Below are 27,813 nucleotides of genomic sequence, written 5' to 3'. Positions count from 1 at the left end.
TTTTAAAATTTTTTATTGTCGTATAGGAGATCCAGTTGGATTCCTTGCTTTGTTTTCTTTTGGTCAATTGAACATGTTTGTGGTTATTATATATTCTTAATTAGTTTCATTTGAATGTCCAATGTATGTGTATTGCTGTATATGAATTATTGTAGTCTTCCTATAAAAAAAATTGTTTGTACTTCGTAACTTACCATGTCGAAACTGTGCCTGCGTGAATTCAGGGTGTCTAGGGCCTAGTCAGGTGACCACGTGTGTCACCTTTAGCCCCCTTCACCCGGACAACTGTATATTGTCTAAATTTCAATAAAGTCAGTCATTACGGAGCGCGGTCTACGCGACCCATCCTGGAAACGGTGCGCGAGAGCGCACGCCTGCTACGGCTTCCGGAAAAATGACGTGTCTCCTACTCTTTCCACTGATGCAAGTCCGTTCGCCTTGCCCACTCGTTCCTCCCGCCGCCGCGGAGCCTGGCTCCTGAAGCAGGCGAGATCGGAAACTTGGCGTGTTAGCGCGGTTTGAGCTTGGCGCGAACCGAAAATGACGGCCCGATCACTACTTGCCAGACACACAGGTACACAACAGAATAGTCGCAATTTGGCACCTTCTCGTCGCTACATTCATGTGTACGACTTCATCAGGTTCTCATGTTATCATGGAAGAGGTTGGGGCAGTTGCAGTGACGTCGGTGGAAGCGTCTTTGCCCTTGGATGGCGTAGTCCACATATTGGGTGAATACTAATAAATGAGGAACATATTCAAGGACCATTCAGTGCATTTGGACGGTTGTTGACTAACGGGGATGGCGCGAACTACGTAAAGGATAACTCACTAGGATAAACCCGAAGACAGTTCAAGTGCTTTGTGTTATCCTTCACCCGGTCTGTGCAATTAGTTAACCGCTGCACGTAATCGCACCGTCTTTGTCTGCTTTTTACATTCTGATGCCCTCTAAAGATGTTTCCTTTTTGTTCCCCGATGCTAACGGCCCTTCAATGCCATTTGCCAGGAAACGAAAGCTGTGAGTATGCATTGCTGGCAGTTCTTAGGGTCACGATATCCCAGCTTTCGCGCTTTCATTTCACATTTCACTGTAAGCACGTAATTTTCCACGAGGGCATCGCGTCCACCTAATATTCATAATTTGTTGTACGTGTACATTGTGACTATAATGTATCCGCGTGAGGCCATGTGCTGCCAAACGTTCCCACAAACTGACACGCACCTTTTTTTTCTGCTAGCTTTAGTAAAGTTGATCAAGACGCTGCGTCGGGCTGATTGCTGACAACGCATTAAATTTAGTGGCCGCCTTGTCACTCATTTTTTCTGCCTTTTGGCGGATTGTATGATTTTAATATTATTTATTTATTCATAAATTACCCTGCGGCGCCCATAGTTTGGGCGTTAGAGCAGGGGTGTTACAACATGGAATAAAAGACATTTTTACTTGCACTGTGCACTTGCTTTTCATTCTGCCTGTTCCAATGGTTAACTGGTCGGACAAAAATGAGTTAGCATACGTGTTCGTCTAAGTGGCAGAGTACTCCAGGATTTTGCAATCATGATCGGTGTGCTTTGAGTTGTAACGAGGTTTCCTGAGGTAGAATTCGCTGTTAAATCCAGCATTCTTATAGTAAATCAAGAATGAACATTTTATTCTAAGTTAATTGCTTTATCATTTTACAGACTTTGTGTGCAGATATTGCACCCAGCATTGCTAAACTGAATGCATATCTTTTTTCTGTTATTTGTATTTGTTATTTCTGTTATTGGTAGCTTTAAGTAGTGCCACCTCGTAAAATGGTAACATAGCAGTGATGCAGCATATGTTCCATTTTTTTTATTTCCCATGTGACCACATGAACGAGTATGACCTCTTGGTGCCCGATGATAGTACCGACTAGGACCTGGCGGGTGACCAGAATTACAACAGTAATTCCACCCTCAATTTTTAAACAGTGTACCTCATCATTATCATCATCATCATTTATTGTACCCTTAAAAAGGGCTTTTTACAAGGCGTTACATAATGGGGGTGGGGTAGGAAACACCAAAGGACACGTCATAACACGCATGTAATATTTGACAGAACAGCTGAACAAATTAATGTGAAACAAGACAATATAGTTGCTGTCAATGGTATCATGGGTAGTAATCACATTTATAGAAGATGTTAAGGAATCAGATACTGAGAAGACTAAAACTAATGTTGAATAATAGATGTATCGGCATATTAATGTCAAACAAGACAATATTGTTGCTGTCAATGGTATCATGGGTACTAATCACATTTATAGAAGATGTTAAGGAATCAAATACTGAGAAGACTTAAAATAATGTTGAATAATAGATGTATGGGCAGTATTACAGGCAATGAGATGCAAAGTGTGTACAATGAGGAACAAAATTACAATCATTCTTTAAACCCGACACAGTATACTGTATAATGAATGAATGTTTGATTTTTAATGGCGCAAGGGCCGAGTGTGGCCAAAGAGCGCCGTGTCCATGGTGACGAGTTCGCAGTATACTTAATTACTTCTATGAAGTTGCCGTGATGTGGCTGTAAATGGGCCGTAAGAAATAGTAGCTTTAAAGTACGTAAAATCTGTACAATAAGATTATGGCGATGGCGTATGACGTGCGCTATGAACATTAAGATGCATTTGAAAAGAATGATATGATGTGTAAAAATATATCAGGTTATAAGATTGGCTAGAGCACTACTGCCTCATTAGAGCCCTTGAAACACAAGGGTCTGGAGGCATGTGCTATGCAACGCAATTACCGCAGCGGCATCCTCTGGAACGAGGATGCTCTACGAGTTTAAGGGGGTTATGACATGTAGAACAACATCATTTAAGAAATTGAGGACTGCCTTGATGTTAGAAAGCGGTTCCCTGCCAAGAAACATAGCCGGGTGAAGAGGAATGTAGTAACGGTATGCAAGAGGAAAATGTTTCTTTCTCTCCGCTTCGGCTTTCCGGCACTCCAGGAGGACGTCGTAGAGGACGGTAATACTCTCCTCGCATCTACCACAGGTTGGAGGGTCATTTCCGGTGAGTAGAAAATTATGGGTGCCAAATGTGTCTCCTATTCTGAGACGACAGAATAGTACATCTGTTCGGCGTGATTTTGTTACAGAGGGCCAGAACCCTAACTGTGGCTTTATGACATGAAGCTTATTATTTGTTTTCGCGTCCCACAGGCATTGCCAGTGGTTCCGTAGCTTACTGCGTAAGAAGGGCCTCAGATCTGTGACAGGGACTGCAGCGGTGAGAGTAACAGAATGCGATGCAACTGACGTGGTCATCTGGTCCGCCAAAACATTACCTTCGATGCCCCTACGACCTGGCAGCCAGCATATGATGACATGCTGGTTACCTATATACGCTTTACGCAGAACGGAATAGAGTTCATTAATTGCCGGATTTTTGTGGTTCATTGAATGACATCAAGGCCTTCACAACACTAAGGGAGTCCGTAATATAACTGATTTCTGGAGTTTAGATTTCCTGATATGCTTCACAGCCGACAATAGTGCGTAGGCCTCAGCCGTAAATATACTAGTTTCCGGATGCATTACATCGGATTCCGAGAAGGATGCACCGGCGGCTGCATAAGACACCCCGTCGTGTGACTTTGATGCGTCTGTGTAGAACTCTGTGCAGGAGTGTTTGTATTGGAGTTCCCGGAAATGCATTTGGATTTCAATCTCTGGAGCGTGCTTTGTAACTTGAGTGAAAGATATATCGCATTGTATCACCTGCCACTCCCAGGGCGGTAATGACTTAGCTGGAGGCATTAGGCGATGTTGGAGAACTGGGACATTCATTTCTTCGCTAAGTTCTCTTGCACGGAGTGATAAAGAAAGTCTCATGCAGCGTCTATCACGAAAAAGTGTTTCGCAGGTCAAGTCATTTGGAGTTGTGAAACACGGATGTTCTTGATTAGAGCGCGCTTGGAGAAAATAGGTGAAGCTGATGTACGTTCTCTGAAAATGTAGTGACCACTCATCTGACTCTACGTATAGACTTTCGACAGAGAGAGTAAAACATCTTTAAGTAAAACATCTTTATTTTTAGTAAAACATCTTTATAGTAAAAGACAGGGCTTGTTCTAAAGGCGCCAATGGCCAGGCGGATACTCACGTGGTGGACGGGGTCTTACACCTTCAGCGCGCTCGGAGCGGCAGAGTGATAAACCACGGCACCATAGTCCAGTCGTGATCGAACTAATCTCCTGTAAATGTTCAATAAACACTGTCTGTCGCTACCCCACGTTGTGTGGGATAGGGTTTTAAGTAAGTTCATTGTTCTAAGACATTTTTTTAAAGATATTTTATGTAAGGAATGAAAGTAAGCCTGGAGTCAAGTATAACACCTAGAAATTTGTGCTCTTTGATGAAGGGAATTTGTTGTCCACCCAGTTCTACAAGGATCAGAGACCACGCCTCTCTTTCTAGTAAAGAGAACACAAGAGCTTTTTGGGGGGTGAGTTTTAAATCCATTTTGGTCTGCCCACTTGGGCACCTTGTTTAAGCCCTGCTGTACCTGTATTTTGCACACTGCAAGGTTGCACGATTTGTAACCTATCTGTATATCGTCCACGTAGACGGAATACAAAATGGCCGGTGGTAAGGAAGCACGAAGAGTGGTCATCTTAACAATAAAGAGTGTGCAACTGAGCGCGCCTCCCTGGGGTACACCAGTTTCTTGTGTAAAAGGATGTGACAGCACAGTGCCGACTTTTACCCGGAACGTACGGTTGGACAAGTAGCTTTTTATTAGGTTGAGCATATTACCATGAATGCCCATTTCTGACAAATCTCTCAAGATCCCGTAGCGCCACATTGTATCGTGCGCCTTCTCCATATCGAGGAATATCGATAAGAAAAACTGCTTGTGTACAAATGCATCACGGATATTTCCTTCAATACGTACAAGATGGTCGGTTGTGGAGCGCCCTTCTTGGAAGCCGCACTAATAGGGATCAAGCATTTGCCTCAGTTCAAGGAAATGGATAAGTCGACGATTTATCATTTTTTCAAATACCTTACAAATGCAGCTTGCGAGGGCTATGGGGCGGTAACTTGCCACTGAGGAAGGGTCTTTGCCTTGTTTCAAAACAGGGACCACAATGGCTTCTTTTCATGCGGTTGAAAGGTAGCCTGCATCCCAGATAGTGTGGAAAAGTGTAAGTAGTGTAACTTGCGTATCATTGTGTAAGTTTTTGAGCATTTTATACATGATTCTATCAGATCCCGGTGCAGAGCTCTTGCATGCGCTCAAGGCAGCTCTCAACTCTGCAATACTAAAAGGACGGTTGAACGATTCATTCTGCCGACACTTTCTTATGAGTGGCTTACATTCTTCTATTTGTTTATATTTGAGAAAGGCTTTTGAATAATTGGTGGAACTTGACACGCTCTCAAAGTGCTCCCCAAGTGAATCTGCCTGATCAAGCAAGGTATTGCCTTCTGTGTTTACCATAGTGAGTGAATATGTTTGTCGTCCTTTTATCCTATTAACCCTGTTCCAGACTTTCGCCTCATCTGTATAAGAGTTGGTACTCGATAAAAACTTCTGCCAACTCTGTCTTCTGGCCTGTCGGCGCGTTCTCCTGGCTTGAGACTTTACTTTTTTGAAGATAATAAGATGCAGTGGGAGAGGCGCGTAAATCCCCACGCTTTGTTCTGCTTCCTACGGGCGATCCTACATTCGTCGTTCCACCACGGTACACGTCGTTTGCATGCCAAATCACTTACTTCGGATATAAATTTTGATGCGGCATCTATTATGAATGCTGCAAAATACTCCACAGCAGCATCAATTTCTAAAGAAGACATATCAGCCCATGAGATGCTAGTGAGAGTTCGAAATTTCTCCCAGTCGGCTGTATCTATCTTCCACCTAGGAGCTTGTGGAGGATATTCGTTTTCTTTAGATGTTCTTATTAGTATGGGGAAGTGGTCGCTCCCGTAAAGATTGTTCGTAACTTCCCACTCGAGTTCGGGCAGCATAGACGGAGAAACTATACTACGATCTATTGAAGAAAAGGTTGTTTGAAAGAGAGTAATATGTGGGTTCCTTCTTATTCAGCAGGCACGCACCAGAAGTAAGAAGGAACTGCTCAACAAGACGGCCTCGCGCATCTATACGAGAGTCACCCCACAGGCAGCTGTGCGCATTGAAATCGCCAAGAACAACATAGCGTTCTTGCAATTCATCTATAAAGGACTGAAATGCATGTTTGTTTAATTTGTAGGGTGGGAGCTTCTAAAGCGAGCAAATGCTGATGAGTTTGCTTAGGAGGACAACTCGAACCGCCACTGCTTCAAGGGGCGTTTATAGCTGTAAAAGTTGACAGGCTATACTTTTATGAGTGACAATGGCAACACCGCCCGATGATGCGACGGCATCATCGCGATCTTTGCGAAACTTAACATACTTTCGGAGAAAGTTTGTGTTTGGATTTTACGTGTATTTCCTGTAAACACAGCACTTTTTGATTGTGTTTGTGGATGAGTTCTTGCTCATCATCAAGATTTCTAAGACCTCTGACGTTACATTGAATGATTTGTGTATCCATATTTAAATTAAATTGGTGTTGTGTATACAGAAACAGAAGTGATGCCTTAGATTACAGAGCTCTTTCCAGGCCCTGTAACGGGGATTTTGCCCTTTTTGAAGCGTTCGAGGGAACCTCGCCGCCCCTTAAGCGCTTGGAGCGCCGTGACGATAGGTGTAGTGTCCATTGCCTCTTGGGATGCGGCGGACACGCGCTCTTGCGAGCGAGAAGTTTCCTGAGAGAGCCTCGCCTCGGAGGCCAAGGCCCCTGCGCCCGCCAGCCCGGATGTCGATGGAGCTGCCTGTGGGATTGGGCCACGCTGGCTGTTGCCAGCGATGGAAGGGACCTGGAAGGTTGAGGCAGCCTCGGCTGCGCCACCTTCGGGGTCGATGTTTCCTTCTTCTCGGTTGACGGAGCAGCGCTAGCTGCAACCGCCGCGAGGGCAGATGGCGTAACTGCCGACTCACTGTTTGTGGGTCGGACAGCCGCTGGAAGCCTTTGCGTCCAGCGGCTGTTCTACCCAAGCCTGCCCAAGCTTTTCATACCTGCCCAAGCTTTTCTTGGGCAGGTATGAAACCCGCCTGCGTGCCTCCTTGAATGACATATTCTCTTTTACTTTAATTGTTACAATTTCTTTTTCTTTCTTCCAGGATGGGCACGACCGCCAGTACGCGGTGCGCTCCCCATCACAGTTTACACAGTGAAGAGAATTCTTACAAGCTTCAGAGGCGTGTTCATGGGCACTGCATTTCGCGCAAGCCTGAGGGCCTCGGCAGCTCTGCGAACTGTGGCCGAAACGCTGGCACTCGAAACATCGGAGGGGATTTGGCACGTATGGCCTAATGCGGAGCTTTATGTACCCAGCCTCGATTGACTCGGGCAGGGCACTTGAACCAAAGGGGATTATTAGGTGCTTCGTTTGTATTTCTTTACCATCCCTTCTCATCTTAATTCTTCTGACATTGACAACATTCTGCTCACTGAAGCCCTCCAAGAGCTCACCCTCTGTCAGCTGGAGCAAATCATCATCACAGACAACGCCGCGGGTCGTGTTCAGAGTGCGGTGTGGAGTTACTGTCAATAGAACATCCCTAAATGACACTAGACTGGGCAACTTTTCGTATTTTTTTCTGATCATGCAGCTCTAACAGGAGATCAGCACTTGCCAGCCTTGATACCTTGTAGCCTGGACCAAGGACATCAGTTAAGGACTTGGAAACTAGAAAAGGGGAAATGTTTCGTACTTGTTTATCGGATTTTTCTGAGTGGATCACATGGTGCCGTGGGAAGTTGGGTCTTTGACGTCCAAAGAACTGGAAAACATCTTCGGTGCGCCCTCTTTTCTGAAGGCTATCGGGAAGACGAGGAACGGAACTAGCCATAGACAAATTGAAATTTAGGCAATAACGCCAGGCACCCACCGTGGAGCCCTACAAGAGGACGCTACAGGGACTGTATGAACAGGTCCTGCAAACGCCAGCTGTACGTCATCACTATAACCAAATATGAAATAACCTAGGTTGGCTATTCACAGAAGGTTAACCCTTGCTGCCTGGAAAATTGGAAGTAAAGGGAAGCCAGGAGAAGACAGGAAAGGTGGAAAGTGAGAGAAAGACGAAGGCTGGAGGGAGAGAGAGACAGGAAAAGGCAACTACCGATTTCCCCCGGGTGGGTCAGTCCGGGGGTGCCGTCTACGTGAAGCAGAAGCCAAAGAGGTGTGTTGCCTCCGCAGGGGAGCCTTGACGGTCCGAACACCCGGCATCGGCTCAACCCCCCAGGATCCCCTTTTCCCCGGACACGGCTTAGCCGCACACGTTTACACGCGGGAGGGTCCAACCCTCGTGTGCTCGGGTACGTGGTGTCGCAACACACCAAACGCCTGCTGACGCGGACGCCCCTACGGGGTGTTTACTGTATACTGTATTAAAAAAAGTGAGAGGCATACAAGCTTTTATTGAAAGACTAGTTAGTGTGAGGATCAAACAAAAGCTGATGATAATGACACTCTAAATTTAGCTGCGCCATGCTCGAGAATGACAGCTGCAGGTAGACTGTTCCACTCTTGAATAGCTGACGGGAGGAAAGATTTGTTAAGTGCAAGTGTAGAGCCATCAAGTTGAAGATGAAGTTTATTTACATCGCCAAAAAATCAACGATGGCGCTAGGCCCGGGCAAAAAGTGAACACAATCACTTGAGGGACGCCCGAGCCCCCCTGTACAAGGCATACAGCGAAAACGCAAAGTGTAAAAGTCATAGTAACGCCCTGGCTATTTAACACGGGCAAAAATATCTCGTATATGCATGAGTTTGTGAACAAAGCATAAGAACAGAAAAAACAGAGCATAACAGTAAAAAAAACACAGAAATGCATCGCAGCAAGACAAAATTACACAGGATACATCGCAGCAAGATACGAGAAAAAAAATACATGAACGCGGCTTTCAAAAAGTAGGTATTAGAGAATTAATGCACTTCTCATTTCAACTAGTGAACATCTTTCAGGAATTATACCCCTTGACAATAATTTATTCAAAGCAGTGGGCAGGCTATGTCGGAGCATCTGTTGCCCGTACATTGTACGGGAGAAGGGAATGTGCCAAATTTCTTTCTTGCGAAAGGAGTATTCTAAAAGATTTTGACTCAGGCAGGATAATTCAAGAAAACTAAGCTGGTTATTTTGGATACAACGCTTATATTTTAATGCTAAGTAATATTCGTTCACGGTATTAATCGGAAAATTTTGGTAACGAGCAAACAGTTCCTGAGTGTGAGCAAGGTAGTCTACGTTTGCAATGCAGCGTACAGCTTTCTTTTGAAGCATGTATATTTTATTAATATTTGTTTTAGTGGTAGTACCCCAAACCAAGAAACAATAATTTAGGTGGGATACAAAATGCGCATTGTAAATAAATAATTTTATGTGTTCGGGCAGAAAATGCCGAAATTTTGCGAGGATTCCGGTGCACTTTGCCAGTTTACTCATAATGAACTGAACTTCAGTGTCCCAGCTCATAGTCTTGCTAAAAATTACTCCTAAAATCTTCACAGTGTCTACAAACTCGACACGTGAATTGCCTATGTATATATGTACATCGGGTTGAGTGGAAAACTGTCTTGTACTGAATAGAACCGCTTTAGTTTTTTTTGTGTTTATGAGTAAAGAGTTTGCTTCAGACCATTCCTTAAGTTTATCAAGAGCATTGTTAGTAACAGAAACTAGAGATTGCATGGAACTACCTGTGAAAAATAAACTTGCATCGTCCGCGTAAATTACAAATTTCGGCTGGCTAACAGTCAAAACATGGTCATTTATATATAAAATGAAAAGTAGAGGTCCTAAAATACTACCCTGTGGGACACCAGCAGTAATAGTTTGAAATGGAGATATATGTGGCCCTACTTTAACGCATTGTACACGATGACGTAGGTACAATTTCAGTAGTTCAAGTGGAGTGCCACGTATGCCATAAAGGTCTCATTTTTTAAGTAAGGTATTATGATTAAGGCGATCAAAAGCCTTTGAGAAATCTATCAAGATGCCGATGCACAATTCTTTATTTTCAAAAGCGTTAAGAATAATTTCTTTTTGAGACAATAAAGCTGATTCGGTAGATTTACCTCGCAAAAAGCCATGTTGTGCTGTTGATAACAATTTAAACCTATTGCAAAATTTCATTAACCATTTTTCAATAATTTTCTCCAACCCTATCGAAAAAAGCGGTAAAATGGAAATCGGTCGGTAACTTGACATGCTATTTTTATCACCGCTTCTATATAATACCATTACCTTAGATTTCTGCATCTGCTTTGGAAAGGACCCGCTTGATAAGGCAAGGTTATAGATATAAGTTAATACTGGTGCTATTAGAGTGAGGACAAATATTACAGGTGAGATTAGAACGCCATCTATATCATAAGACCTGTTGTTCTTAAAGGAAGTAAAAATACTGCACACTTCAGTGTCATCCGTAGGTTCCAAAAATATACTATTGCTATTCCGTCGTATAGTGTTGCAAGCGAAATCTGAACTCAGACCGGTATTTATAATATCTTTGAAAAACGTATTAAATTTATCTGCGAGTGCAACACCCTCAATACGTTCACCTTCAAACCAAAGCTCTGTAACTCCTGACGTAGACTGTGCTCGGTTTTATAATTTATTAACTTTTTTCCAAACTTGTGTGCTACCATCACAGAACTCCCTGTCAAACACATTGTACAGAAAGTTTCTTTTTTCGTTTCTGAGAAAAGACGTTACTTTATTGCGGTATTGTTTAAACTTGCCTAGATCAGCAAGGGACTTGGTCCTCATAAATTTCTTGTATAACTGGTCTTTCTTTTTAATCATTCTAAGGCGATCTCGATTTATCCATGGCTTACGACTTCTAGTGGACTTTTTTACAGTTTTCTCAGGGAAATGATCATGGTATACGCGTTTAAAACAGGTGATGAATGTCTCATACGCCGCATCTACAGTCTCAGAAGAAAAGACGTCATCCCAGTTTTGATTTGAAAGAATAGAAAAAAAGGACGCGAGGGTGTCCGGAGTAATATTTTGCACAGTATTCTGCCCTGATAGGTTGTGTTGTTTATTTACGGCACATTTCAGGAGCACATAAATGGGATAATGGTCGCTGATAGAACTGTGTAATACACCTGAAAGTAAGCTACTAGTATTTAGGTTAGAGATAAATACATCAATAAGTGTGGCTGTCTGCATCGTAACGCGTGTAGCCGTCTGAGTCAGTATGCACTTACCACTCGATTCTACAGTTAGTAAAAGAGCTTCCTGCGCAGGAGATCAATGTTAAAATCGCCCCCAAGAATTAAATTGAGCTTGTTGTCGCTTACGTAGCTGAAGAGGCGGTCTAGAAATTCAATAAAGGTACTTATGTCAGCATTAGGGGGTCGGTACGCTACGGAATAAATATAATTTTGTGATAAAAAAGTTAAACATTCAACTTCGTTGCATTTGAATAAAAATTCCGAATGAACTTCACAGTCGAACTTATTTTTAACCAAGATAGCAAGCCCACCCCCCTCCTACGGGATCGATTTACAAAGAAGCTCTGATATCCCTCCGGCTTGTAAATTTTTTCGCCACATGTATACCATGTTTCAGTCAACATGATAGCGTCGAACTGGAAACTAAACTCGTCTAGAAATACTGATAACTCATCTTCTTTGTGTCTAGCTGAACGAATGTTAAGGTGTAATAATAATAATAATATTTGGGGTTTTACGTGCCAAAACCACTTTCTGATTATGAGGCACGCCGTAGTGGAGGACTCCGGAAATTTTGACCACCTGGGGTTCTTTAACGTGCGCCTAAATCTAAGCACACGGGTGTTTTCGCATTTCGCCCCCATCGAAATGCGGCCGCCGTGGCCGGGATTCGATCCCGCGACCTCGTGCTCAGCAGCCCAACACCATAGCCACTGAGCAACCACGGCGGGTTAATGTTAAGGTGTAGGCAAGAAAAGCATACATCGGACTTGATTTGAATTATGTTGCTGACATCTCGCGGTGTCTCGTTCATCATTCAAGATAGACTGCTCAGGCTCGCGAAAACCGGAGCAGTTTACACAATCTTTTCTACGTCATGCGCGCTACGGATGTGCAAGAAGGAGATTTTTCCTCTTTTCACGCATAGACCTTGCCACCACGTGTCCACGCAAAGCGCCAGTTTTTCGCCTTTTTTTGCGCGATTGCCGTTCCGAGCAACTGTTTCATAGCAGGGCAAAGGTGCTCGTTGATGGACACAGGTTCGCTAGACTTATGGCCAAAGTCCCGCGTCGAAAGTTTCAGCTTTCTTGCCTTCTCGAGCACAGTGTCACGCATAGATCGACATTTAAACTGGACAACAATGTTAGGAGCAACATTCGAGTTTTTCGCTTGAACACGGTGGCAGACGTCAATATCTGACTCGGAAATGGGCTCACCAACAAGTCTACCAATCTGACTCAGGGTGTCAGGAATGCTTTCACCCTGAGTGAAAGGCAAACCCTTCACCTCGAGGTTACATTTTTTGGAGTACTGCTCCGAGGCAGTCATGCGTTGCTCAAGCTGAAACGCCCTCCCTTCAAGGGCCTCGCAGTCCAAAACAAGCTTTTCATTTGTTTTTTTGAGAGATCTGTTTTCTTGCACAAGCTCGTCACGTTCCTTCTTTACTTTCTCAAACTCCAAGCTGAAGAATTCGAAACTTGACTTAAGTTTGCGGATTTCCTTGCGTAATTCACGCTCCAACCTAGCCTTAAAGTCATTCATTTCCTTTCTTAGCTCCTCCTGGAACCGAGCAGCATCAGCCATGGTACAACACAGGTAAATGGTTAAGAGAAAAGAAAAAAAAATGCTAGGAACTTGGCAGCAGTCAAGGAAGCGTAACAGAAATATTTTGCGTTGAAAGAAATACTGTACGAAAAATGCCAACCTGCAAAGATAGCAGGTGCAGCGATTACGTCGATTGTCCGTGCTGCCTCCGCTGTGCCAAGTGACCATAATCCTGGAGCGCCACCGGCTTTTAAGCTTGCTTCCCCTGGCGGATGTGATGCCGGTAACTTGCTTGCGCTGTCACCGACGTTCCTTTCCTGCAGAAACAGCAGCAGCCGCCGCTTGACGATACAGTCGCCTCGCCAGGGAAGATTCCAAGGCAGCTACAAAGATAGCAGGTGCAGCGATTTACGTCGATTGTCTGTGCTGCCTCTGCTGTGCCAACACAAATGTTGGACGCTTGTTGGAGTATTGTCGCTGCTGATGAAAAATATATGTTTTTCCCACGTTGAAGTTTGTGTGCAGGCCTGTTATGGGCGGTTTTCTCTTCAGTTCTCGTCACAGATACTGACATTAAACTTTTATTTCTGCAGGTGGCCCTAAGGAAGGCTCCAGCTTTCATCTGGTATGTTTGCCGTTCTCTGTTCTTCCATTTATATTTCTTGATGTCCCAGCCTTTTTAGAAGCGCACTGCCCGTGGAGTCTCTGCTCCTGGAGTCTGAGTATCTGCGACACTAACTGTGCATCTTTGAGCTCCTCGAACGTGTTGTCGCGGCACCACCAGGGTAGGGGCCAAGAAACGTGGAGCCAAATCTACACGCAGCCAGGCGGAATGCTAGGGCAAAATACGTAGAGAAATGTCTAGCAACCAAGGCGAACACTGTATATACGGACGCCGCGGTATATCCTCGGAAACGAGGAACAACAGCGCAAGAAGTCGTCGCGACAGTAATTGGCTCGGACTATAATGACTTGCGCGTCGGCACGGCACTGTACGGTAACTGAGGGAAAAGAAATGGCTGTTGCGCTAGCGGCCGTGGAGGGTTACCGCGCAAACAAATCCCTTACAATATTAACGGATTCTAAGAAAGCGTGCCGTAACTACAAATAAGGCAGAATTGGCCAAAAGGCGCTCCAAATCTTCCTCCGCGCTGGCCAACACGAAAGACGAGTTAGACACGTTTTCTGGATACCGGGACACACTGAAATTGAGGGCAACTAGAGGGCCGATAGGACCGCTCGCGAGCATACTAAGCGAGCGGACCTGAATGGAGACCCCGAGGACTTCATGACGGGGATCCCGACGTACTCCGAAATACTAAATTACCATAGAGGAACGAGGGTGAAATACTCCCGGCCCCATAACATACTTAATCAACAAGAGGCCGTTTGCCGGCGGAAGCTGCAAACATACACCTTCTCAAATCTACACCATAGTAAGCAAAATGTTCCCTAACCAGTACAGGGAAATATGCCCATGGTGTGGCGCAAAACCCACCCTTTATCACATCACGTGGGACTGAAGCAAAAACAAAACATTACACAATATAGAAAATCCGAGTGCGGAGCAGTGGGAGAGTGTGCTCTCCAGCGGTAACCTATGCCTCCAACGGGGGCTGGTACACCATGCCCGACGAGCAGTCACGCTCAGTGGTGCCCTGGAATAGGGGCGCCAACCCTGCAAGACGGGAGTCACCATCGACAAGAAGATGGAAGCACTCGGTCTGACCGCTGAATGACTGTAAATTAGAGCAATAACGTGTAGCCTATTCTATCCAGCTTTCACCGTGCTGAAGCTGGTACACCAAGGGATGCCACAAACTGGTCCCACACTGAGGTTTTTCTTTTGATTGCATTCTACCAGCGTCACATGCTAGATTTTCATGACAAGAAGAAAGAGGGAAAATATATTTGGATTCAAATAAGCCCAGAAATGCGGGAGCGCGGCCATTTGAGAACAACCTCTGATTGCGAGACGAAATTCAAAGGTCTAAAAAGAACCTGTGATAAACATCGGCAACACAAGCGGAAAAGCGGAAGGGATAGGAAGGAGTGGCCCTTCTACAGGGAGATGGAGAACTTGTCTTCAAGTGCAGAGTACCAAGCACCAATTTCATCAAGTATGCCTACGCAGCCCTCCACTTCAGCCGCGTCACCTGTTGGTGTACAGCTCTTGGCACCGGCTCAGGAAACTCATGGAGCCACTGGTGAGAACACTGATAGTTTTTCTGGTTAGCGTTCCTCCCAACACAATGCGGCACAAGTTGCTGCCGAGGCAAACTCCGTAAAACACCAGCAACTCTGCTGCAAGACATCCTGAGCAACATGGAGGCATGGCAGGATGAAGAACGCCAAAGTTACACGCAGCCATTGAAAATGCAAAGAATGAAGCTGAAAACGCTAAAGCGCATTGCGGACAGCACCAGTTCAGATGTTTATTAATTAAATCAGTTATTTTCTGGAGTTAATTAAAAACAGGAACACTATTTTTTTTCGGCTTGCGTTACTGCCAGCCGCCTAGGTGTCTTACTGTGGAATGCACACTCAGAATGTACATTCGACAATTTTGTTTTGCTATGCTCAATGAAAAGCGTTTTAGAAAGTTTGCAGAACGTATGATGTAAACCTTATATAAATTATTTCAATACTCTAGATTTCTAAAACAAGAAATATGGTTTTAGGATTGACTCACTTTGAATCTAAAATAGTAACAAGTTTATTTCAGTAAACTGCTGATTAATAAGTAGGCATTACCTGCACTGCCAAGTGTGTTGTCATTTGTGTCTGATCGGAATTCAGGTGGGATTATAGTGATGCCAAAAATCTCAATTTGTTTAAATGGAAAACGGGCTTTGTTCTGCTGATCTGGTTGCCTTTTCTTTTTGTGCCTTGCTATGGTTTCCGCATTGTTTTGTCATGCTGGAGAATACTTTTGTTTCCATACATGGCAGCTTGCCCTTTGTTCAATTTTGAAAAGTGTTTTTTTTTGGCTCGGTGTCAAAATAGATTTGTGCTGAAGTTTCTACCGGTGATACTTCCCCCGCTACCTTTCTGTTGCAGTAGACGTTGCTTGGTGGTTGCTGTCTTTGACATTTATAACGCTTTCACACCTGGTTTATTGGCCAGCCTGCTCTTTTTTTTTTTTTGCAGTCTCAAAACAATCAGCTTGCTGTTTGCTCTGGTTCAAATAGTTCTCTGCTGAAATTGCTTGCTTGTGGCATTGCATTGCATTGTGTTGATCTTGTATATATATATATATATATATATATATATATATATATATATATATATATATATATATACATAGGTATTGACGCACATAGTTGCCGTGTGGTTCCAGGTTCCACCATTTTAAGTTTTTTGTAGCATCTTTTGCTCGTTGTTGCAACAGAAAGCCTTCTGGGAACGAAAGTGGTTTCTATGTACAATAGTGCCTTATGCTGATATTGTATATCTTGTAAGCATTTGAAGAATTTTATACAGACTAATCACTTGTTCCCATGTATGTTGGTGCACATCTCAATGGAAACACATGAAAGAGCAATGCTATTTGAAGTACAAACACTAGTCACATACACGGAGCAGTGTCATTTGTATTCACATTTTGCTTTATGATAGAGCTGCAAGTACTCAGTTTACTTCATGTGTTTTATTTATACCAACAATTCACAACATAAAAATGTTCGAGGACAGTCCATGAAATGTTTTTGTTATGACTATTATTGTTTACCAAAATGGAATAAACAGTGGTTAATACAAACATGTAAATGCTGAAGCTGCCAGTATCTGTTGGTTTTCATGCCTGTTTTCTAGAAAGCCAACATTACTGCTCGGCGATAAAGTGCGCCCTGCTCTCCGAAACTCCTGCGGAGTTCCCATCAAAAGATGGATCGTCGTCATCACCTTCCTCCTCCACGCTCTCAGAATCAAAGGAATCCTTGGACATAAGAATGATGTTGTGCAGAACACATGATGCCAGCACATATTTACTAATGAGTGCAGTGTCTTTCATGTCAAGGTATTTCAACCGCCTGACTTTAGCTTTTAGCTATGCGAATGCACGCTCAATTACTGATCTTGCTGCGTCTAGTCTTCAATTGAAGTGTATTTCTTGTGCACTTAGATGGCCATTATGTCTTTAAGGACGCATGAGTCCGACATACAGTGCATAGGCTGAGTCACCAAGAATATGGAAGTTTGCTGGTAACTTCTCTACTAGCCTGTTCAGGCCTGATGCACTGAACACCTTGGCATCGTGCATTTTTCCTGGAGAGCCTGCGTGCACATGGGTGAATGCCATGTTGCTATCACAGCATCCCTGCAGGATGATTGAGTGAAACTCTTTCCTGTTGTAATAAGCATCCTGCTCGTTCTCTGGAGCTTTTATAGCGATATGGCGACCGTCCACAGCACCGACAACTCCAAGAAACCGCCACTTTCGGTAGAATTCATGGGCTAAATCCTGCAGTGACAAAGGCCACTGGATAAAGTCTGGTGCTGCACCTGCCGAAAGTTCAATGATGTTGTTGCCAACGTAGTGCAGTAGGCCCTTGTTGACCCCAAAACGGTCGGCAACACCCCAGAAGGACTCTTGGTTGCCGAGCAACCACCGAGCCATTAACACCTTCGTATGAAGAGGTATCCTTGGTGTCCTTTCCGTGGTGAGTCTCTCCTGCGTGATCTGCAGCTGGACCTGGAAGCCAGCAGCTGGCATAGTTTTGATTATGATTGCTAGCTTGTGGTTAGTGCGCTTAGCGTCAATAAGACCCATCCAGTAAGCACTAATATCCCTAGTAGACTAGTTACAACATTAAATCTGATACAATACCTTGGTCCTCGCGAAACAAATGCAGTGTTGTGTACAGCGACCTTCTGCAAAAATAATCCACAGACTGTCGATGACTGCAAGGCAGAGGCGTCAGTTGCGGGGGCAGATTAAACCACGTGTATTGTTTGAAACTGATACGACTACTTACCTCAAAAGTGCTTCTGTCCATCCTGAAGTGCTCTTTGAATTGTGTGTCCGAGTATCTGGGCTAAATGTTGATGACATAATCCTGGATGCCTCGGATCATACGGCTTCTGTCCTCTTGCGATCTGCAATGAATTTCGATGGAGGCGAAATGCAAAAACGCCCGTGTGCTTGCGTTGTAGTGCACGTTAAAGAACTCCAGGTGGTCAAAATTGATCAGGAGCCCTCCACTACAGCGTGCCTCATAATCAGAACTGGTTTTGGCGCGTAAAACCCCAGAAAGAAGAAGCAGAAGTAGATCCGCAACGAGTCATCAGTCGGCATACAGCGGAGCAGAAATAAATCATCTGATAGGGTACCTCCGAGAACAGCACGAACAGATTGCATCGCATACGTAAGCCGCTGCTGCTCTCTCCGTCGCCGCGCGTCAAGTTCTTCTACCTATTCATCGAAGAACTGCAGGAGTACGATCGGCGGGGCCATTTTCAAAAAGCGCGCGAAGTGCGACAGCGGAAGCAACATAACATTCGCCAGACGTTCGTGCCCCCGAATACAGTCGGCGAAAATGGCCGTTAAGTTAAGCTCCGAAGGCGTCGCACTCGAGGGTGCTCCTTTGGATTTCGGAGCGCGCTAACTAAACGCGCCCATTATATGACGAGCTAATCGAGGAATTGCAGAATGTTTCTGCTTTCTAAATAAATGTAAAATATAAATTAAATATTACACGCCAAGTTCTGATGTAAAACGTGTGGTGCCGGGTGTTTACGCAATGCAGTAGTAATTTATTAATGTCATTCTTTTTTATTCTCAGCCGACAGGCTCTACCGCAAACGTAAATGAGTTGGCAGAGCGTAGCGCTATGCCGTCTGCTACAAGGAGCTCGCACGATGCACGAAACAGGAACGCACTGCCAGCACTTCTTAAGTAGCGAGCGCGACACAACCGTTAACTGGTTCTTAGGGACACCTTTACTAGCCGACTATATCAATTTTCCTTCTTTTTTCGCCCTTGGTCATCGGCTCGGACATGACCCGCTCGCCGCCGCGTTGCCGATATCCCTGCGATCTGCCCCACGGCGCGTCGCGTGATAGAAGCAATGGAAGTTGAAATCGAACATCACGATATACGGGCCCTGTATTGCCTGCGCGAAGTAAAATCCAAGAGTGCGGTGCTGATGGTGCGTACTGTACCGTGAAACTCAGGAACAAAGTGTGGCACTCGCGGAACTAGAGAAGAACGGGCAGCCAAATAAGGGATCTCCACAATATCTTCCCGTCCTGACTGTATAGTTTTATCAGCCGAACGAAGGAAGCGCTGAACAATAGGTTGAACCCTTCTGATTGCTGAACGGTGATCTGCGAGCTATTCATGCTGGCGATGGCACTGGGAATTCGACCTCACCATGCAAATATTGCATTGGCTTTGGAGCGGCGGTCACGTGAAAGCTGAGCCAGCGCTTCAACCGGCCAACACAGTAATTGCAAGAGCAACTTTGTGAACAGTGTCGGCATCAGAGACCTAGGCCATTCCGATGAATGCTTCGCGTCCGACCCACTTCTCGGAGCTGCAGGCCGGTGGCGATGAACCGCAGGGCTCAACGTTCCTTCCTCTGGGTGGAATGACCACTGGCACGCTTGCACTCCAATTTCCTCCATTTGAGAGCGTAATCTGCAGAAGGTCTACTTAGACAGCCGGCAAGGGCGGTGCAACTAATTATCCACCACTTCTTCGAACGCGCATCGCAATTCCAGCCGTGGTCGACACCGAAAGAGCAACGCTGAGCAGACGACGAAGGCAAGTAATAGCCACCGAAGCAACCAACGGGCGCCCGCGTGTCTCCGGGGTCGCGCGACCGGCGCGCGCGGCCAGGGTCACAAGCCACAGCAACGGAACCCAAAGCGGACTACCCCTTCGCCGCTTGCTACCACCGATTCGCTTTGAAGATGATTGATAGATGCGTGACGTATTCATAAATTGCGATACCGGCCCGCTGCCTATGACGACCTGTGACATAACCAAAACGTAACCAAAGTGTTGGCCAATGAGGTGAGGCCAAACGAACGGTTCCCCAACCGAACCGTTACAGACCGGCGTTGCGCGTACCCGTTCGTTCGAACGGGTGCGTTGCGTTCACCAGGTCGCTGTAACGCACTCGCTGCGTTCCCCCCAATAGCCAACTGATGCTAATTTGGCACGGCTACCATTGGATTTTTAAAAAGCGGCGGTAGTGCGCTTCGGACATTTCTTGTGAGCGACTGTGAAACAGGCTGAAACCTTTTCGGGGTGTTTCTGCGTTGTATGTTCGGTTTAAATAGTATTCGCTGCCGTGGTTAGTTAGGCTGGTTAGTACATGTGCAAGCGGTCTTTGCCTATGATTGTGATGTTCTGAAGTTGTGGAAGGTCGTCGCCCCTATTGCAAGTACTTGCGTTGTCGCGACGTCATTCGAACGCTGTACGATCAGAGCAGAAACAAGTTCTATATCCTCCCCCGGTGGTCGTGTAGGCGTCAGTTCTCGACGTATTGGCCAATGCACGGTGGGAGCCCGTGTTATCTACGGATGCGCGCTTGCACCAACTCTGACCAAACTCTGATGAGTCGGTACCTATGAAAGCAGTGCCATGTTGTTTTTGTTGATGCTGATTGCTGTGAATTGTGAATGCTGATTGCTGTGCTAACGCTTGTTAACGAAGCTTTCCCTCAAGTCTAAATATTTTAAGGCAGTTTGTCGTGTGCGTATCATAGCCACGCACGCTTATATCGCCTTCCGTTTCTCTACCACGGGTGCGCTTTAAGACCATGGCGCTGCATTTTTTGCTTTCCTTTAATTCCTTCTTCTCTACCCTTAAACTGGCTCTCTTAACTATACTACACGCAGAGACAAAGCAACAACGCGCGCATTATATCCCATAGATGAGATGAATATTTACAATTGTTATAAGGGTTATAATTATATTCGAATGCTGATTGCTGTGCTAACGTTTGTTAACGAAGCTTTCCCTCAAGTCCAAATATTTTAAGGCAGTTTGTCGTGTGCGTATCATAGCCACGCACGCTTATATCGCCTTCCGTTTCTCTACCACGGGTGCGCTTTAAGAGCACGGCGCTGCATTTCTTGCTTTCCTTTAATTCCTCCTTCTCTACCCTTAAACTGGCTCTCTTAACTATACTACACGCAGAGCCAAAGCAACAACGCGCGCATTAGATCCCATAGATGAGATGAATATTTACAATTGTTATAAGGGTTATAATTATATTCGAATGCTGATTGCTGTGCTAACGCTTGTTAACGAAGCTTTCCCTCAAGTCTAAATATTTTAAGGCAGTTTGTCGTGTGCGTATCATAGCCACGCACGCTTATATCGCCTTCCGTTTTTCTATCACGGGTGCGCTTTAAGACCACGGCGCTGCATTTTTTGCTTTCCTTTAATTCCTTCTTCTCTACCCTTAAACTCGCTCTCTTAACTATACTACACGCAGAGCCAAAGCAACAACGCGCGCATTAGATCCCATAGATGAGATGAATATTTACAATTGTTATAAGGGTTATAATTATATTCGAATGCTGATTGCTGTGCTCACGCTTGTTAACGAAGCTTTCCCTCAAGTCTAAATATTTTAAGGCAGTTTGTCGTGTGCGTATCATAGCCACGCACGCTTATATCGCCTTCCGTTTTTCTACCACGGGCGCGCTTTAAGACCACGGCGCTGCATTTTTTGCTTTCCTTTAATTCCTTCTTCTCTACCCTTAAACTGGCTCTCTTAACTATACTACACGCAGAGACAAAGCAACAACGCGCGCATTAGATCCCATAGATGAGATGAATATTTACAATTATTATAAGGGTTATAATTATATTCGAATGCTGATTGCTGTGCTAACGTTTGTTAACGAAGCTTTCTCTCAAGTCCAAATATTTTAAGGCAGTTTGTCGTGTGCGTATCATAGCCACGCACGCTTATATCGCCTTCCGTTTTTCTACCACGGGTGCGCTCTAAGACCGCGGCGCTGCATTTTTTGCTTTCCTTTAATTCCTTCTTCTCTACCCTTAAACTGGCTCTCTTAACTGTACTACACTCACAGCCAAAGCAACAACGCGCGCATTAGATCCCATAGATGAGATGAATATTTACAATTGTTATAAGGGTTATAATTATATTCGAATGCTGATTGCTGTGCTAACGTTTGTTAACCAAGCTTTCCCTCAAGTCTAAATATTTTAAGGCAGTTTGTCGTGTGCGGATCATAGCCACGCACGCTTATATCGCCTTCCGTTTCTCTACCACGGGTGCGCTTTAAAACCATGGCGCTGCATTTTTTTCTTTTCCTTTCCTTCCTTCTTCTCTGACCTTAAACTGGCTCTCTTAACTACTACACGCAGAGACAAAGCAACAACGCGCGCATTAGATCCCATAGATGAGAGGAATATTTACAATTATTATTAGGGTTATAATTATATTCGAGTGCGTATCATAGCCACGCACGCTTATATCGCCTTCCGCTTCTCTACCACGGTTGCGCTTTAAAACAACGGCGCTGCAATTTTGCTTTCCTTTCTTTCCTTATTCTCCGCCCTTAAACTGGCTCTCTTAACTACTACACGCAGAGACAAAGCAGCAGCGCGCGCATGCGATCCCATAGATGAGATGAATACATATATATATATATATATATATATATATATATATATATATATATATATATATATATATATAGCAAATTATAAGTCATAGCTCTCGTAGTATAGCCTTCCGGGCCGTTTCCTTTTTTTTCTTTTTCGTAAGTAGTTTTATTAGGGTTATTATAATTACACGGAGGTATTTCGCCCTCGTCAGCCGCAGTCCTTGAGATAGCTATTCTGGCGGCTAGCTTCCCACGCTATGCGTGCCGCCCTCGCACCTGTTTAAGCTTTTCCTACACGCTAGAGTTATACTATGTCCGCGCAACCTTGAGCGATCGGAAAGCGCGTTTTCCCCGCTTGGGCGGCGGAGAGGGGAGGCTTTGTTCCGGCCGCAGAGCTCTCCACGTCTCAGTAAGGTGACTGGTGGTGGTCTCGCGCGGACGATGCCCTCTCGGTGAGCGCATATTTCCCCCTCATCTTTTAAGAGGTTCAATACTTACAAGCATTTGTCTCACAAACCATATTTCTTTCAAGGGAATTTTCCTCGTCTCAATAATTTCTCTTGTCGTATTCGAGTGCTGATTGCCGTGTTATTGTTCGTTAACGAAGCTTTCCCCTCAAGTCTAAATGTTTTAAGGCAGTTTTCCTAGTCTCTAAAGCCGCTCGAGTTCGCTCTTCTCCTCGGGCGGCCATTTTTTCCAAGAAAGTATGCCTTCCAACCACTCGGAGCAAGAAGCAACTATCGCGGACAACCTCAACCCCTTTCCACATAAATATGAGACTCGGAGCAGGAGCTATGGCGCTTGAAAGTAACCTAGGGCTTGACGAACCAACCGACTGAGCTATCTTTACGGGCAACATCCAAGGGTGACGACTTCAAATCACCTCCTATGTTCCTTCTTTTTCTCCCCCTTTTTTTCTTTTTTTTCTTTCTTTTTAATGTCTTTTCCTTTATTTTATCACTGTACGGGAACCCTCTTAAAAAAACTATATATATCCTCAATTATGTATGGCCACACATGTGCAGGTCATATATACCAGGTTCTCTAGCCGAGTGCCATCCGTGCGGTATAACCGAGCTCAGATTGGTCCACCTTGACTGATCAAATAGGGCACCACTGTAGGTTAAATAAGGCGTACAACTCGTGCGGCACCCGCCGTGGTTGCTCAGTGGTTATGGTGTTAGACTGCTGAGCACAAGGTCGCGGGATCGGATCCCGGCCACGGCGGCCGCATTTCGATGGGGGCGAAATGCGAAAACACCCGTGTACTGAGAATTAGGTGCACGTTAAAGAACCCCAGGTGGTCGACATTTCCGGAGTCCTCCACTACGGCGTGCCTCATAATCACAAAGTGGTTTTGTCACGTAAAACCTCATAATTTAAATTTTTTAATTTCACTCCTGCGGGGACGGTAGAGTATCCGTCTCCCGTGCAAGAGGACCATGGTTCAAATCCCGGTGCCGCGCAATTCTCCACCGGAAAATATAAAATACAAAAAAAACCCGTGTGTTGAGAAAATTGCACGAACAGGCCTGGAGTGCGGCCTGACCCCGGTGACCAGAACCGGTAACGCACTCTCTCACCAGAGCAGGATTGGCCACCCTGGTGCAGTATATGGCCACAACCTCCTATATGAATACAACAATTGAACCCCGGCCCTCAGTCCCCAGCAGCGGCGAAGCAACTGACCACGGCGGCGGTCAGATCTGTGACGCTGCAGAGGGTGCTAAGAATACCTGGCTTCGGACAGGCCGCCATTGGAATCTGAACCTGGCAACGTTTAACGTTAGAACGTTATCTAGTGAGGCGAGTCTAGCAGTGTTATTGGAGGAACTAGAGGGTAGTAAATGGGATATAATAGGGCTCAGTGAGGTTAGCAGGACAAAAGAAGCATATACAGTGCTAAAAAGCGGGCACGTACTGTGCTACTCGGGCTTAGCGGAGAGACGAGAACTAGGAGTCGGATTCCTGATTAATAAGGAAATAGCTGGTAACATACAGGAATTCTATAGCATTAACGAGAGGGTGGCAGGTCTTGTTGTGAAACTTAATAAGAGGTACAAATTGAAGGTGGTACAAGTCTATGCCCCTACATGCAGTCATGATGACCAGGAAGTTGAAAGCTTTTATGAAGACGTGGACTCGGCGATGGGTAAAGTCAAAACTAAATACACTATACTGATGCGCGACTTCAATGCCAGGGTAGGCAAGAAGCAGGCTGGAGACAACTCAGTGGGGGAATATGGCATAGGCTCTAGGAATAGCAGAGGAGAGTTATTAGTAGAGTTTGCAGAACAGAATAATATGCGGAGAATGAATACCTTTTTCCGCAAGCGGGTTAGTCGAAAGTGGACGTGGAGGAGCCCGAATGGTGAGACTAGAAATGAAATAGACTTCATACTCTGCGCGAACCCTGGCATCATACAAGATGTAGACGTGCTCGGCAAGGTACGCTGCAGTGACCATAGGATGGTAAGAACTCGAATTAGCCTAGACTTGAGGAGGGAACGGAAGAAACTGGTACACAAGAAGCCAATCAATGAGTTAGCGGTAAGAAGGAAACTAGAGGAATTCCGGATCAAGCTACAGAACAGGTATTCGGCTTTAACTCAGGAAGACGACCTTAGTGTTGAAGCAATGAACGACAATCTCATGGGCATCATTAAGGAGTGCGCAATAGAAGTCGGTGGTAACGCCGTTGGACAGGAAACCAGTAAGCTATCGCGGGAGACGAAAGATCTGATAAAGAAACGCCAATGTATGAAAGCCTCTAACCCTACAGCTAGAATAGAACTGGCAGAACTTTCGAAGTTAATCAACAAGCGTAAGACAGCGGACATCAGGAACTATAATATGGATAGAATTGAGCAGGCTCTCAGGAACGGAGGAAGCTTCGAAACAGTGAAGAAGAAACTAGGAATAGGCAAGAATCAGATGTGTGCGTTAAGAGACAAAGCCGGCAATATCGTTACTAATATGGATGAGATAGTTCAAGTGGCTGAGGAGTTCTATAGAGATTTATACAGTAACAGTGGCACCCACGACGATAGTGGAAGAGAGAATAGCCTAGAGGAATTCGAAATCCCACAGGTAACGCCTGAAGAAGTAAAGAAAGCCTTAGGAGCTATGCAAAGGGGGAAGGCAGCTGGGGAGGATCAGGTAACAGCAGATCTGTTGAAGGATTGTGGTCAGATTGTTCTAGAGAAACTGGCCACCCTGTATACGCAATGCCTCATAACCTCGAGCGTACCGGAGTCTTGGAAGAACGCTAACATAATCCTAATCCATAAGAAAGGGGACGCCAGAGACTTGAAAAATTATAGAGCGATCAGCTTACTGTCCGTTGCCTACAAAGTATTTACTAAGGTAATCGCAAATAGGACCAGGAACGCCTTAGACTTCTGTCAACCAAAGGACCAGGCAGGATTCCGTAAAGGCTGCTCAACAATAGACCATATTCACACTATCAATGAAGTGATAGAGAAAGGTGCAGAATATAACCAACCCTTATATATAGCTTTCATTGATTACGAGAAAGCGTTTGATTCAGTCGAAACCTCAGCAGTCATGGAGGCATTATGGAATCAGGGTGTAGATGAGCCATATGTAAAAATACTGGAAGATATCTATTGCGGCTCCACAGCCACCGTAGTCCTCCACAAAGAAAGCAACAAAATCCCAATAAAGAAAGGCGTCAGACAGGGAGATACGATCTCTCCAATGCTCATGGTTATATTGCGCTCAGTTTTACAAACACGATACTAAGGAAGGACAGGACGTGGACGGACGAAGCGCTTCGTCCGTCCACGTCCTGTCCTTCCTTAGTATCGTGTTTGTAAAACTGAGCGCAATATAACCATGAACGTTCACCAACTAGCCCCCTTCATTGCTTTACTAAATGTTATTTCGAGTACATCGGGCTTCTACATCCCTAACCTTCCTATTGCGCTTCGTCCGTCCACGTCCTGTCCTTCCTTAGTATCGTGTTTGTAAAACTGAGCGCAATATAACCATGAACGTTCACCAACTAGCCCCCTTCATTGCTCTCCAATGCTATTCACAGCATGTTTACAGGAGGTATTCCGAGACCTGGAGTGGGAAGAATTGGGGATAAAAGTTGATGGAGAATACCTTAGCAACTTGCGATTCGCTGATGATATTGCCTTGCTTAGTAACTCAGGAGACCAATTGCAATGTATGCTCACTGACCTGGAGAGGCAAAGCAGAAGGGTGGGTCTGAAAATTAATCTGCAGAAAACTAAAGTAATGTTTAACAGTCTCGGAAGAGAACAGCAGTTTACGATAGGTAGCGAGGCACTGGAAGTGGTAAGGGAATACATCTACTTAGGGCAGGTAGTGACCACGGATCCGGATCATGAGACTGAAATAACCAGAAGAATAAGAATGGGCTGGGGTGCGTTTGGCAGGCATTCTCAAATCATGAACAGCAGGTTGCCACTATCCCTCAAAAGGAAAGTGTATAACAGCTGTGTGTTACCAGTACTAACATATGGGGCAGAAACCTGGAGGCTTACGAAAAGGGTTCTCCTTAAATTGAGGACGACGCAACGAGCTATGGAAAGAAGAATGATAGGTGTAACGTGAAGGGATAAGAAAAGAGCAGATTGGGTGAGGGAACAAACGCTAGTTAATGACATCTTAGTTGAAATCAAGAAAAAGAAATGGGCATGGGCAGGACATGTAATGAGGAGGGAAGATAACCGATGGTCATTAAGGGTTACGGACTGGATTCCAAGGGAAGGGAAGCGTAGCAGGGGGCGGCAGAAAGTTAGGCGGGCGGATGAGATTAAGAAGTTTGCAGGGACGGCATGGCCACAATTAGTACATGAGCGGGGTTGTTGGAGAAATATGGGAGAGGCCTTTGCCCTGCAGTGGGCGTAACTAGGCTGATGATGATGATGATGATGATGTTGTTTTTGTTCCCTGCTCGGTTCGCCTGTGTACATACTCGCCTGAATGTGTGCGATTGTGATTTGTAAGTTTTCCCCCGTCTGTCTGTACCAGATACCTCGCATTCAGCTCCTTATCACCTGTGGTGGTTTTATAACTTTGCTGCAGAATTTTGCCCTTAAGTCGAATAAACTTAGGAGTTGAGTGGGCTTGGTGGCACCGTCAAGGACGCCATGAGAAACCACTCTCTTCTTCTTGTACAGACGCTGCTCGGACTGACAGAGGCAACTCGGAACTGCGACCGGTCTTCGATTGTTCGGCACCATGATTCCGGAACGCTGGCTATCCTGCATCATCATGAGCAGCACCCCACTGGGCTATCAACACGGTTGACAACGCCAACCTAGCCGCCCGTGGATCAAGCATCCAGTATGATCGCAACGCCGCGCCTGCGCCGTCCCTTCGGC

The 27,813-nt window shown here is 45.2% G+C and overlaps 1 pseudogene; it reads left to right on the top strand.

Annotated features, from left to right (window-relative positions):
* The window catches only part of LOC142568610 (uncharacterized), a 46,233-nt pseudogene extending 30,950 nt beyond the window's left edge, over positions 1 to 15,283 (top strand).
* Positions 15,284 to 27,813: the final 12,530 nt, after the last annotated feature.

The sequence above is a fragment of the Dermacentor variabilis genome, unplaced genomic scaffold, assembly GCF_050947875.1.
Source record: "Dermacentor variabilis isolate Ectoservices unplaced genomic scaffold, ASM5094787v1 scaffold_23, whole genome shotgun sequence".
Lineage (NCBI taxonomy): Eukaryota > Metazoa > Arthropoda > Arachnida > Ixodida > Ixodidae > Dermacentor > Dermacentor variabilis.
This window is presented reverse-complemented; position numbering and strand designations above follow the sequence as displayed.